General features: G+C 45.6%; 1 long non-coding RNA gene across 1 annotated transcript; it reads left to right on the top strand.

The window, feature by feature from the left end:
- Positions 1 to 4,624: 4,624 nt before the first annotated feature.
- LOC143441769 (uncharacterized) lies at positions 4,625 to 12,048 on the top strand. Its single transcript, XR_013109445.1, has 3 exons — positions 4,625 to 4,742; positions 5,306 to 5,369; positions 7,440 to 12,048. It is a non-coding gene; the product is annotated as an uncharacterized LOC143441769 (long non-coding RNA).

Below are 12,048 nucleotides of genomic sequence, written 5' to 3'. Positions count from 1 at the left end.
AAGGAAAAGAGAAAGGAGAGTGGGTATAGTGGAAAGTAAAACGTTGACAAAACTGTGGATGAAGGTAGATGTTCTTGAATTCTGGCAAGATGAATTCTGCACTGCTGCCAGCTGGAAGGGACTTTCTGTTTCAGGGCTTTTGCCCATTTCTACTCTCTACTCTGGAATAACTGGGTGGTGGGTGGTGAGTGGTACATAGTTTCTCAATGGGTTGATTCCTATCCTAGGCAATTCCTCAACGCCAACACCTTCCCTCTGTTTAGGTTTTATTCCCTTTCTGCTTCTAGAGTCCCACAGTTCACGTGCATTTGCTCATAACCAATTGCGGACACCCTCCTGTCATGGTCACTTAGTGTGTACAGTGGGGTCTCAGAGGCAGACACTGGTGTACCCATTGCAAAGATCATTTAGGATTAGGTATCAAGGGTTAGATCTGGTTACAAATGCACCCCAATTTACCATGGCTCAGCTTGACCTATTCTTAACTTTACAATGATGTGAAAGCAAATCTACACAACCCTCCTTCCTGTTTGCTACTACTTCTGCACAGTATTCAATGAAAAATATCTGTGTTACTCCATTCTTCACATAAAGTAGACAATGTTAAAAGGTTTTGGATGCAGGCCAAGTAAAATTAAAAGCACGTTTATGGTAGTCTAGTCTAGCTATGATATTTGAAGTGCTAAACATATTTTTATGGTGTTTTCAACTTACAAAGGGCTTACCCAAATGTACCCATTGTAAATTGAGGAACAGCCACACTTACTCATGGGATTAGGCTCACACTCTGTATTCTATGCAGGTCAGAAAGGGTGAGTAACAGGTCCAGGATCATGCAGTGACCCCTGAGAAGTGACATGAGTTTAATATGGGTCCATGCAATCATAGAGTGTTCTCTCATTAGCCAGAATGTTAACTGGGACAAAATGGTCAGATATGTGGAATGATGGGTTTGGATACACTGTAGTTTATCATACTGTTTCTAGGGTATACAGGTAGGAAGGCTTCTATTTGCTCAAAAAATAATCAGAGGCGAACAAGTAACAATGCACAAAAAGTGGCAAAAAAGACTCAAATACTCACCACACACCACAAACTTTCTGGAAAAAATATTGACTGCAACCAGGGCTAGTAAGGATATAACACAGGTAAAATGCTCTTTTTGAGGTAGCAATGCAAAATAATAACACTAATCTAGAAAGCGATGCAATAGCTAATTATAAAATTACAGCTATACCTGCTATGGGTCCCAGTGATGACACCTCCATTGACTAGGCTCCAGGTCAATTGAATTTAAACATCATTTATAGAAAATGTTATTGTTGTTTTCTTTTAGAACATTCCTTAAATGCTTACAACCAGTGTTGAAGAGATGTCTTAGCAGTTCAATGCACTGGCTGTGGTGGAGGTCCTTAATGACGCCTGGGAGGAACAGAGTACAGAGTAGTCTGCCGCCTTGCGCTCTCTCAGCCTGTGTCCTGCTGCAATAGCTCAAGTGGAGCGAGAGCTCAGAGGGCCCCTTCGCTTTCTTCTGTTTGTTCATTCCTCCAGTTTGCAGTAGTCATAATTGGGAAATCCAAAGAAGACTGAGAGGAGCCTGTGCCATAGGTCAGCTAACTAGGGAGAAATAGATATGTAGGAAATATCCATGCGCCCATGAAGAGGGAGCTAACCATTTCTCTGAGGGCCCAGGTTGCTGCACCGTGGACAAGGTGAGAAGATAGCTGTCCTGCATGCTTTCTGCACCTGTTAGTCATCTGTTGGCTGGTCACTACACCTGTATCTTAAGCAGGGCAGCCCCATCCTGGCCTGTTTATACTCCATCTGCCTTATTGTACACCACCCTTGGTGCCTGCTCTGTGGATCCACCTCATCTGTAGGCACTGTGCCTTTCACTCTTGCTTTTCTGCAGGATGTCCTCTGCCCTGGAGGACATCTGGATGATGCCTGGATTGACCTGAAGCTAGTGCTTGATTGGTGTTGGCTACTTGGCTTTGGGGAGAGGCTTGCCTTCCTTTACTTGGTTGTTGGTTCCTTTGATCTCAGTGGCTCAGTCAATACTTTGGTTAAATTATACAATCTACAAGATCTTATGTGTTACATATATCCCTGGACATACAAAGCCTGACGCCTACAGTGAGGTCCCAACAGCCTATGATTTTCCCAACTCTACTATACATAGTTGGACTCAATGGATTTGTGGGTATGTCCTCAGCTCAGGGTATCTGGAACAGATTGGTGAGGAGTCAGACAGCAGCCTTTGTCAGCTCTCCTGTATGGTATGAGCACAATGGGAAAAGCCCAGAAAGCATCAGACACCATGTCATCAGGGAGACTTCCTTGCAGCTGGTGAGTAGGGCTGACTTGAAAAAAAAGGTAGGGCTGTCGTCAGGTGAGTCTAGCTACCCAGCCCTCTGGTGATTGCTTGTGTCCACGGGGCAACCTGGCGAGTCTGGCATGTTGGTGAGTGGTGGCAGGAGGGTACTGCCCTTCCTGTGTCAAGTATGTCTGAGGACAAACCCAAGCCAGGTCTCCTCAGGTGTTGTACATATCCACACAACTCCATACATGTGCTAGGTCAGGGCAGTGGCTGGTCAGTCTCCATGTGCTTATTGCTGAGATGATGCAGAAGGAAGAGTCGGCTCTTCTGAGTCACGCACTGTGATTTTTGATGACTTGACATAAGAGCTCTTGACTCTACAATAGTGTGAATGTGCATGGGGTACTGACATTCTGCTTTTCACGGTCAGCCCCACATTCAGTAAGTCACATGGGGCACTTGATCCTGTGGTACAAAATAAGCTGTGTTGGATGAGTTTGTCCTCCGCAGGCTAATGTAAATGTTCTGAGCCTGTTGGCGGCAGGCTAGACTAGCTAGGATGTTCAGTAACCTGGGTAAATTAAATGTATTTTTTGGCTTGTGATACATTCAAGTTTTGATGGCTATAAAAGGGTGTAACTGATTGTAAACTGAAGAGAATTTGTGAGCCCACAGGATAGACTAGAGTGTCTGGTCCTTAACTTCTTGGCAGTCTCAGGCAGCTACTTTTGGTCACCCAGTACCAAAGTCCAACTTTGCCTTGTTTATTTAATACAGTCTTTAAAACCTATTCACTGCCGTTGCCTGTGTAAATAAAGTTGAAAGGAAACTTTATGCCGCAAGTATAAATAGGAAACCATTAATACTTCCCATAAGTAGAAAGGAGCTATATTTTAAAATACAATGAAAATAAAGCACATTTATTCAATTCTACTAAGATGCTACTTTGCCAAGATTTTGGGACTGTAACTTTTTTTTTTAATAAAGAAAACGTATCATGTGTTGAGACAATGTGGCAGATTCGCTTTTATTGTTCTTATGAGAACTGGGAAGAAAACCAGTGAAAAGTCAGTGTTATCTATTCATTTACTACACACTTTTTGTTGGAGCGGGTGGGTCATGGGATTGAGCATCAAATGCTCTGGCTTATTCTTTTGGACTGCTTACAGTTTGGCAGAGGAGATGGACAAGGAACAAGTGAAGAAATAACTGATTTTGGATTGTGAGACATAGATAAAACAAAGAAAGAGAACAGAGAGGAGTGTATTTTAGGAAGAGTTGAGTACTGTGATGGAAGAAGGGAGTGATGGAGGGAGCATCCAATTGTTTGGGGGTTGTGTTGAGTTTGAGACTCTAGATGGATAGCTGCCTGCTGGCTTTGGCTGGGCCTGTGTGAAAGGTTGAGGCTGAAATGACCAACATAGAGGAATGATGGTTTTTAAAGCCAATGGCTTGTACATGATCGCCTAAGGGCAGATATAGAGAAGTCATGACAGATGTGTCAGCCCACCATCATCCACACACTCCCAGATCTATCAGTAAGAGGGGGTTATAGGCCAGGTGGTAAAAGAAAAAGAACTCCGTACTCTTTTCAGTGACCCTTTGGAAGGACAATGAATGTTTGCAAAGGATGAATGATAGACCAACCCAAAAGAAAAAAAAATGTTGCTGAAAAGTTAAGTCAAATGAGGAAAAACAGTCAATCAGAGCCAGGATGGTGGCTCATGCCTGTAATCCTAGCAGGGAAGCTGGATAGTCTGAGGCAAGCTTGGGATACATAGGGAGTTCCGGGCTGCGTAGACGCTGATTCCAAAAATGTTCTGGATTCAATGAGGTGATGAGAAAGGCTTAAAGAGTGGACCAGGAGCTGTAGCCAGACAGGGAGGAAGGTTTCCTCTTTGATCTTTCACAGAACCGTGCTGGACTTTAATAAACAAGTGTTTGTAGCTACACCTGACATAATCCGTGAACCTCAAAATGAAAATTTCAGCCGCATAGCCTGAAAATCGAGACCAGTAATCCCCCTTGGGAGGGTGCCCTCTGGGTTCATTTCCACCCAGGAAGGGTCATGTCCCTCTGATTGCCCAGCATCCCCACACAACTCAGACGAGTGTAACAGTTCAGGCTGCACAGAGGCTGCTTGCTGCACACAGCCAGAGCTCTTGTTTCAGAACACAACGAGGCGCCAGGGCAAGTCATGCTCGGGCACAGATATTTATTGATCTTGATTCACTTGATCCAAGAAAAGCTTGGCCACAGAGTCCCGTTCAGTCACGAGGATATGGGGGGTTGGGTACCAGCAAGAGAGAAGGAAATAGAAGTTGAAGAAATCTCCCCTTAAGAAACTAACTCCTTGTGAACCTGGTGTCTGTGAGCCGGAGCATACAATACGGAAATGCTGTGTTGATCTTCAGAGGCAGTGGTGAATAGCGGCTCTGTTAGCAGCTGGCAGCCTCCTCTAGCAAATCAGGCCAGTGAGAGGGAGGGAGCCCCCCCCTCTCCCCGCATGTGAGGAAGTAGGCTTTCCTCCTGCAGCAGGAGAGTGGGGAGAGGAGAAGCCCTTACTTGGTTTAATTTGTTTGTTTTTGTTTGTGACAACTGACCTCACCAGAAAGTCTAGTTTGAACTCCAACTCTCTATTCCCCTGCCTCAGCCACCCAAGTTCGGAAATCATAGGTGTGTGCTACTAAGCCCAACTGGACATACATTTTTATGTCAATCTGAAGGCTGGGTCTTCATTTTCTCTCTGGCCTATTCCAGCTGGCAGCCAGCAGATGGGGTTCATGGTGAACCTGACTTTGTTTTTATATACTTGGCCACAAAGAAATCACCATCAGAAGAAAAGTGAAGACAGTCTCTCTCTCTCTCTCTCTCTCTCTCTCTCTCTCTCTCTCTCTCTCTCTCAGATAGAAAAAGGTTAGCTTCTGAGAATCCAGCTGTTGTTGCCTGATGGTCCTTCATTGTCTGTGGTGTTCTGCTTTGCAGACAGGAAATCACAGGAAATGACTCAACCAAGCCCATGCTGTGACTGACAGACACATGTCCCCAGGTAAATGGCTCCTCTGATATTTTCCAACCTTGATGTTGCTCTCAGGCCGAAGGGGGGTGGGGGTGGGGGGGTGGGACGTTCCTGTCCTTGACTGTGGACTTCTGATAACACAGAATGTAAAGTGTCTGCTGCCCGAGAGTAAGAGTATCCTAGCTCCCGGGAGACGACATACCAGCTAGTCACTTTCCTCTTTTCTGAGGCCAGTTATCTGGAAAGAAGCAACTTAGGGGAGGAAGGATTTATTCTGGCTCATGGTTTGAGAGCGTACAGTTCATTATAACCATGAAGAAAGGCATGGTGGTAGGTGGCTCCATGGTGGCAGGAGAATGTATGGTCTGCTCACTTCTCTGCTGCTCAGGGGAATGAGCTAGACCAGAGGTAGGGCTGGCTGAGCACCCTCAAAGCTTATGACTACAGCTATGTGTCCACCAAAATTGGACATTATGTCTCCGAGGTTCAACAACCTCCCAAACAGCATCATCCATGGTGGACCAGGTGGCCACCCAAGCCTATGGGGGATATTTTCTACTCAAACCAAAACAGATGGTCTGTACTGTTTGGCTCTCACCATGAGGAGGTTCCCACTAGAGTTGACAGTGAGAACATCTGTGCCCTTCTCATAGCTACACAGGTCCCAGAACTCACCATTCCTTCACACTGGTCATCCTGGCTCCTGAAACTTCTTGGTGCATGCTAGTACACACGTTGTGGCACCTGATAACTTTCATGTTGGTAATCCTGGCCATAAGCTCCTTTTATCCAGTTGTAGTAGCCAAGGCCCAGAGAGAGTCAGCAACCTGTATTATATCACATGGCTGAGACATATATAAGCCTAGGACTTGGGAACCTCAGGATCACATGTCAATGTCCTTTCCTTGATCCACACACGCCTACTGCACAAGACCTTACCTTGACTTCCTTAGATGGGCTTCCTTCATAGATGGACTATGACCCCAATTACTAAGTTGCAAAGTAGAGCCCCCGGGGAGTGTGGTCTGTGACCTCCAGTGGAGACCCTCTCACCACTCACATAGAACCCTTTAATAATTTTTTACTTCCCCCATCACTGAAGATGCTGGATTTGTTGTTGTTGTTTATTTGTTTGTTTTTGAGACAGAGTTTCTCTGTGTAACTCTGGTTATCCTGAAACTCACTGTGTAAACCCGTCTGGCCTTGACCTCACAGAGATCACCTGCCTCTGCCTCCCTGGCCCTGAGACTAAAAGCAAGTGACAACATCACCTGGCAAAGTTGCTGGTTTGTCAACAGGTACATGCTGGCTTGTCAATACTCATGCTACAGAGGCAGAAACAGGCAAAGATTTGGCCACGTTCACTTACTATCTAAATAGTAGATTCCAAGGGCAAATCCAGATTCTTCTGGATTCCAAGACTGCTAGGCTTGCTGTACACTTGCTGTCTGCCCTGCCAGCCCCATGACAGAGAAGCAGAATGGTCCCAGCACCTCAAATTCTGATTTGCTGATACACGCTCGTCTTTCTCCACATGGATAGCTGTGTGTGAGTCTGTTCCAAAGCCACAGGGAGGATCTGAGTAGGCTCTGAGCAGCACGTTTTATATTTTTGCTGAAGTCTTCAACACAAAAGAGGAACACATAGCCTGCTATATCCTACTGACAGCCTGTGTCCTCTCCCACTTACTGTCCCAAGTCTGTGGCTCTTCGGAAAGACTGCTTCCTTCCATTCTTCTTGGCTACTGATGTTAAGTTAAAATGGGTTGGATTCTGATTCTCACGAATGTCCTCTGCTCTAACCCTTAGGGGATAGTATGTGCTGACGGCTAGGAAGCTAATTGTGTCTGTTAGCACCAGGGACTGTTCCCTCCTTTCCCTCTTGCCCTCTACCCCCCACAACACCTCCAAACCAGAAGGCAAAATTAATGGTTCTATGCTCAAAGTTTATTTCAACCACCCCACAAAGACTATGACAGATGCCCTCTCTGGGGGTGCTGGATTCTGTTCTAACATTGCTGAGCTCTGAGGAGAGGGCGAAATAGAGACTGGAGATGTTGAACTTACTCCCACCCCATTGGGTTTCTTTTTTCTTTTTGAGACCTAGAGCCTTGGCAGAGACGAGAGAGCCTTCTAAATGGCCCCTCCACTCAACCTGGTTCCAGTGCTACAGACCTAATCTGACCCTTCCAAGACGCCAGTACACTTACTCTTGGCACAGTCCAGCTTCCTCCTGCAATATAAATGAAAGCATAGAAGGCTTGTAAAGTTGACTCCAAATGGATCATGTGTATCTACAAACTCTTAAAACCCAGCATTTGGATGAGCTGCTTGGAGATGGATCAGTAACACATGGAGCATATTTTCTCTAAACTACGTGTGGGCCTCTGGAACTAAGGGAAACGAGCCTGGCTGCTCCATTTGGGAGCTAGGGATCTCCGAACAATTGACGTGTCAGCACATGTTCCCTAGGCAGAAGACTCTTTGGCCCATTCCTTCAAACTCTCATTTCCCTCCCTGGGAGACCTGTTAGGGGAGAAAGGAAATGAGGAATTGATGTGGAAGGGAAAGGGTGTGGAGAGAGTCTTCAGAAGGTGGACTATGAACTTGGGGATTACGGTCATGTGGACAAATGGAGAATCTTGGAGGAAGCTCAAACTGTCTTAAAATCGGTATCTGCACCAGGATCTTTTGGCTTGTCTCTCAGTGATTCAGGCTGTGTTCCTTCTGGGCTGGCCATGGATCTTGCAAATGAGTACGCACATCATGTCGAAACTATTTGCATCCCGGAGTGGCCAGAGCACGTATGGGTGACTGGAGTCATGTGGACATTTCCGTGAGGCCTGGTAATGTGTAGGCTGCACTGCCATGAACCGTTGCTTGCCTGGTGTCTGGTTCATGACATGCTATTTTCTACCTGCTTACTTAACATGACATCTGTTGGCTAAGTAAGTTCTGATCTGAAGACCACAAATGGTACTTTGAGATCAACTCAACTTTTGACACCTGGCCAAGATAAGATCCCATATGTTTAAGGTTAATGACCATCTGGTGTCAAAAAGGTCAGGAGGATCACAGATGTGTGCAAAGCACATTGAAGGTAATTTCTGACGACCTTCCAGATCTATCCAAGAGCTCATGGTTCCTCACTGACATCTTACAATGTGAGTCAACCATCTGTCCGAATGTCCATCTATAACTGGACACTGAGTTCCCTCAGAATAATCTGGTTCTTTTTATTGCTAGATGGGAAGGCATGTGATTCTCTAGACCAGCCTGGGCTTGCACAGCTCATCTGGTCTTCCAGTGCTGGGAGAGTCACTGTGTCCTTTTCTTCACTATGGTAGCTCTAAAAAGTTCAATTAGCTTTACCAGTTTCTTGGGTCAGAGGTCTGGGTTTATTCATTTCCTGTGAGCCTGCAGATTTCAAAATCAGAGTTCTCACTTTATCCCAGTAAATAACTGCAGCAGGAAGGCTACTCTGCATTCAAAGTGTCATGGAACTTATCCCGTGTCACTCTTTTCCAGGGCCTTATCAAGGGAAGCGTCTAAGAGAAGACACACATGTCTGGGATGTGATGGGGGAGAGATATAGGCCTTAAGTGGGAAGCAAGAGAATGAGAGGTGGCCTCCAGTCTACTCTCCAGCTCTGCAGCACAGACTGCTGTCAGGTGGAGCTTCAGAAAGGAGGAAGCAAATCATCCCACCAGGGGCACCTTTGCACATAAGAGAGGGATGCAAACAGAGTAACCATAATGCATATTGGTGTTGATGGAGGTGCAGGGAAGGGCAGTTCTTAAACTTACATATTGCTGTACTTTGCAGTTTATAGTGAATGTCCAGCCCTTTGTTAACAAGGCAAAAGGAACTTAAAATAGCACACATACAGGCAGAGTTTGGAGTAGATGGTTGTGAACTGGGGGATTTGACTAAGGTGTGTAATGGCTTAGGGGAAGAGGATCCTGATGGTGATGGTGGGAAGGACTGTCAAGCAGGTTGGAGGAGAGCACTTCATCAGGGCATAGAGAGTGTGGGTCCCCATGAAGAGATAGGATAGTGCAGCCTAGATGCTAATGCCAACTCTGGGTGGTTGAAGTACTCAAGCAGTCGAAGCAGGAAGGAGAGAAAGAGAGGCTAAAGCTTGCTCCTAGCAGTTATGTGGCAGCTTCAGTTTCTAACCTGAAGGCTGTAACAAAAGATAATCAAGTCAAAGGCTGCCACGAGATCTGTGTTTGAGTTTTAGAATTTTAGATTTTGTTCAGGTATTCAGAAGATGCTTTTGGGCTGCAAGGATGGAATTAGCAGACATTCAGTTGGGACTTACTTTCAACCTGGTTAAAGAAGCCAACAGAGAGGTGTAGGGTTTGCCGATGATCCGTGGGGGGAACAACTGTAGTGTGGTGGCCCCTCATAGCATCTGCACTTCTTTAAAGCTCCTCCAAGCCTCATCTTACCACTGTGGAGAAGGAGCCCAGCAGGGCCCCATCGGACCATCAGTCTTCATTAAGTTTATCATTGTCTCGAAGAGAGAAGAAAGTGGTCAGGGCATAGAAAAGCTGCCTGATAGAAGGCTATGACCCTATACTGTTTGGAAAGTGAGGCTAATTGCCCATAGGAAAATCAAGCAGAAACCATCACTGATGTTTCAGCTCCTGGGTGTTTGGACACATCTCTTGGTCATGCTTCTACCTCATTGCCAACAACAGAGATGCCAGGAGGCATTTGCTGACCCTTACAGCCAGTGCAACTACATGGAGACATGGCAGATGTCTCTTCATCGGCATATGCTCTCTCACACACGCTGCAGTGGAAGAAAGGGCAGTCTGAGAGACACAGATGGAGTTTTCAGCACATGAGACCCTCCCTTCTTAGTTCAGTACAGAACTATTTTGTTCCGTTTAATTGATATATAATTGATAAATGAAATGTATATATTTAAGGTATACAATGCAGTGATATATAACTCAGTGTTTTATAGTGCATATTATGAGGTGATGCCCAAAACACATTGATTCACTTTACTACCATTCCACATGACACTGTCCCCCTGTTTCTTGTATCCTGACAATGGAATTTGCACAATCCTATGTCAATTGCTTGGGTTTAAACCCCTTTTATTAGTTGGGTCACTCTAATGGCTATTCCTGGCTGTCACCTTGACTACATCTGGAATGAACTACAATCCCCAAGTGGAGGGCACACCTGTGATCCAGATCTTGAGCCTGGAAGTCACAGGCTTCTGACCCGGATCATGACATGGAGATCTTGAGGCATAGTAGCCATGAAAAGCTTAGGCCTAGGCAAGGTAGAACATGGAGACATTAATCCCAGGAGACTGAGACAAGCAGATTTCTGAGTTCAAGGTCAGCCTGAGACAAATCGAGTTCCAGATCCAGGTGTTGTGGTACACACCTTTATTCTGAGCCATACTTCCTGCTGGAAGCCTACATAAGGACAATGGAAGAAGGAAGACTCACTCTTCTTCACCTGCTTGCACTTACTTGCCAGCACATCTGTTGGAAGCTACTTCTTCAGGACTCTAGCTTATATAGAAGACCAGGTGAAACAACTAGCCTTGTGGACTGAGCAACTACTAGATTTTTTGACTTCCCATTTGCAGCTGACCATTGTTGGGTTACTTGGACTATAGGCTGTAAGTCATTACAGTAAATTCCCTTACTAGATAGAAACAGTCCATGAGTTCTGTGACTCTAGAGAACTCTGACTAGTACAGTCACCTTGGTAAGTGTCTGTTGGAAGACCCTGCTATTAAGGTAGCAGTTCACCAAGTCCAGATAGCGTTCTGAGCTTGGTATAAAATGGAGGACTCCCTTTCTCACTGAGGCTTTCTCCTCTCCACTGGTCTTATCTGGAGAGTGTCTCTAAGCACAGGTGCCTGACCTTATCTAGAGGATGACCCTGCACAAAGCTTCCTGCAAGTGCAGCATGGTTCAGCACATAAGTCCCGCTCAGCCCTTCCCCGCTGTATGATCAGTAGGTACTGTGTTGTGACCAATCAGCCCTTCCCCTCTGTAACCCCCTAAACCTCTGAGAGACCAGACCAACTCCGTCTTGAGTTCAGGCTCCATCTTAGAGAAGCTGAGCTAAGGTTGAACTCAAGTTAAATACCGGGCCTGTACCTAACATTGGTCTCCAGGTCACTCCCTAACAACCACCAATCGGGAAGAAAGCAGAAGTTATAGTTGTACCTAAAGATATTGACTTATGAAAGTTTATGATTTGGCTCTCAGCACCAGCCAATCATCTTAAAGGGTAACAAATTCCATAATAGCCACACACACCCCCAATCAGATGTGTGCCAAGCTGGATGCTCCCTTGTTTGTTTGCTTGCCTCTATAAATGCTTGCTTGAAACTGAGCTCAGGAACTTCACCCTCTCGTCCTGCTGTGTCAGTGACAATGGTGCCATATGGCTCAAGCTCAAGCTTGAATAAAGACCCTTGTGCAATTGCATCGCAATTGGCTTGTTGGTAGTCTTTTGGGTTTCACAAAATAGACACGGCATCTCTGAGGAAAGTCACATAGCCTGTGCCCAGATTATAGTTTCAGCTTCCTCTCTCTCTTAATAAGAACCTGCCTGGCCAGCAAACTCCTGGAATTCCTCTTCATGAAAATGAAGCATTCTCAGCACCTCTGCTCTAGCTAATAATGTACACCCACCCTGGAAATCTTCCCACTCCCCACGATATG

This window comes from Arvicanthis niloticus, chromosome 3 (genome assembly GCF_011762505.2).
Source record: "Arvicanthis niloticus isolate mArvNil1 chromosome 3, mArvNil1.pat.X, whole genome shotgun sequence".
NCBI lineage: Eukaryota > Metazoa > Chordata > Mammalia > Rodentia > Muridae > Arvicanthis > Arvicanthis niloticus.
The sequence above is the reverse complement of the archived record's forward strand: the minus strand, read 5'-3'. Positions and strand labels throughout refer to the sequence as shown.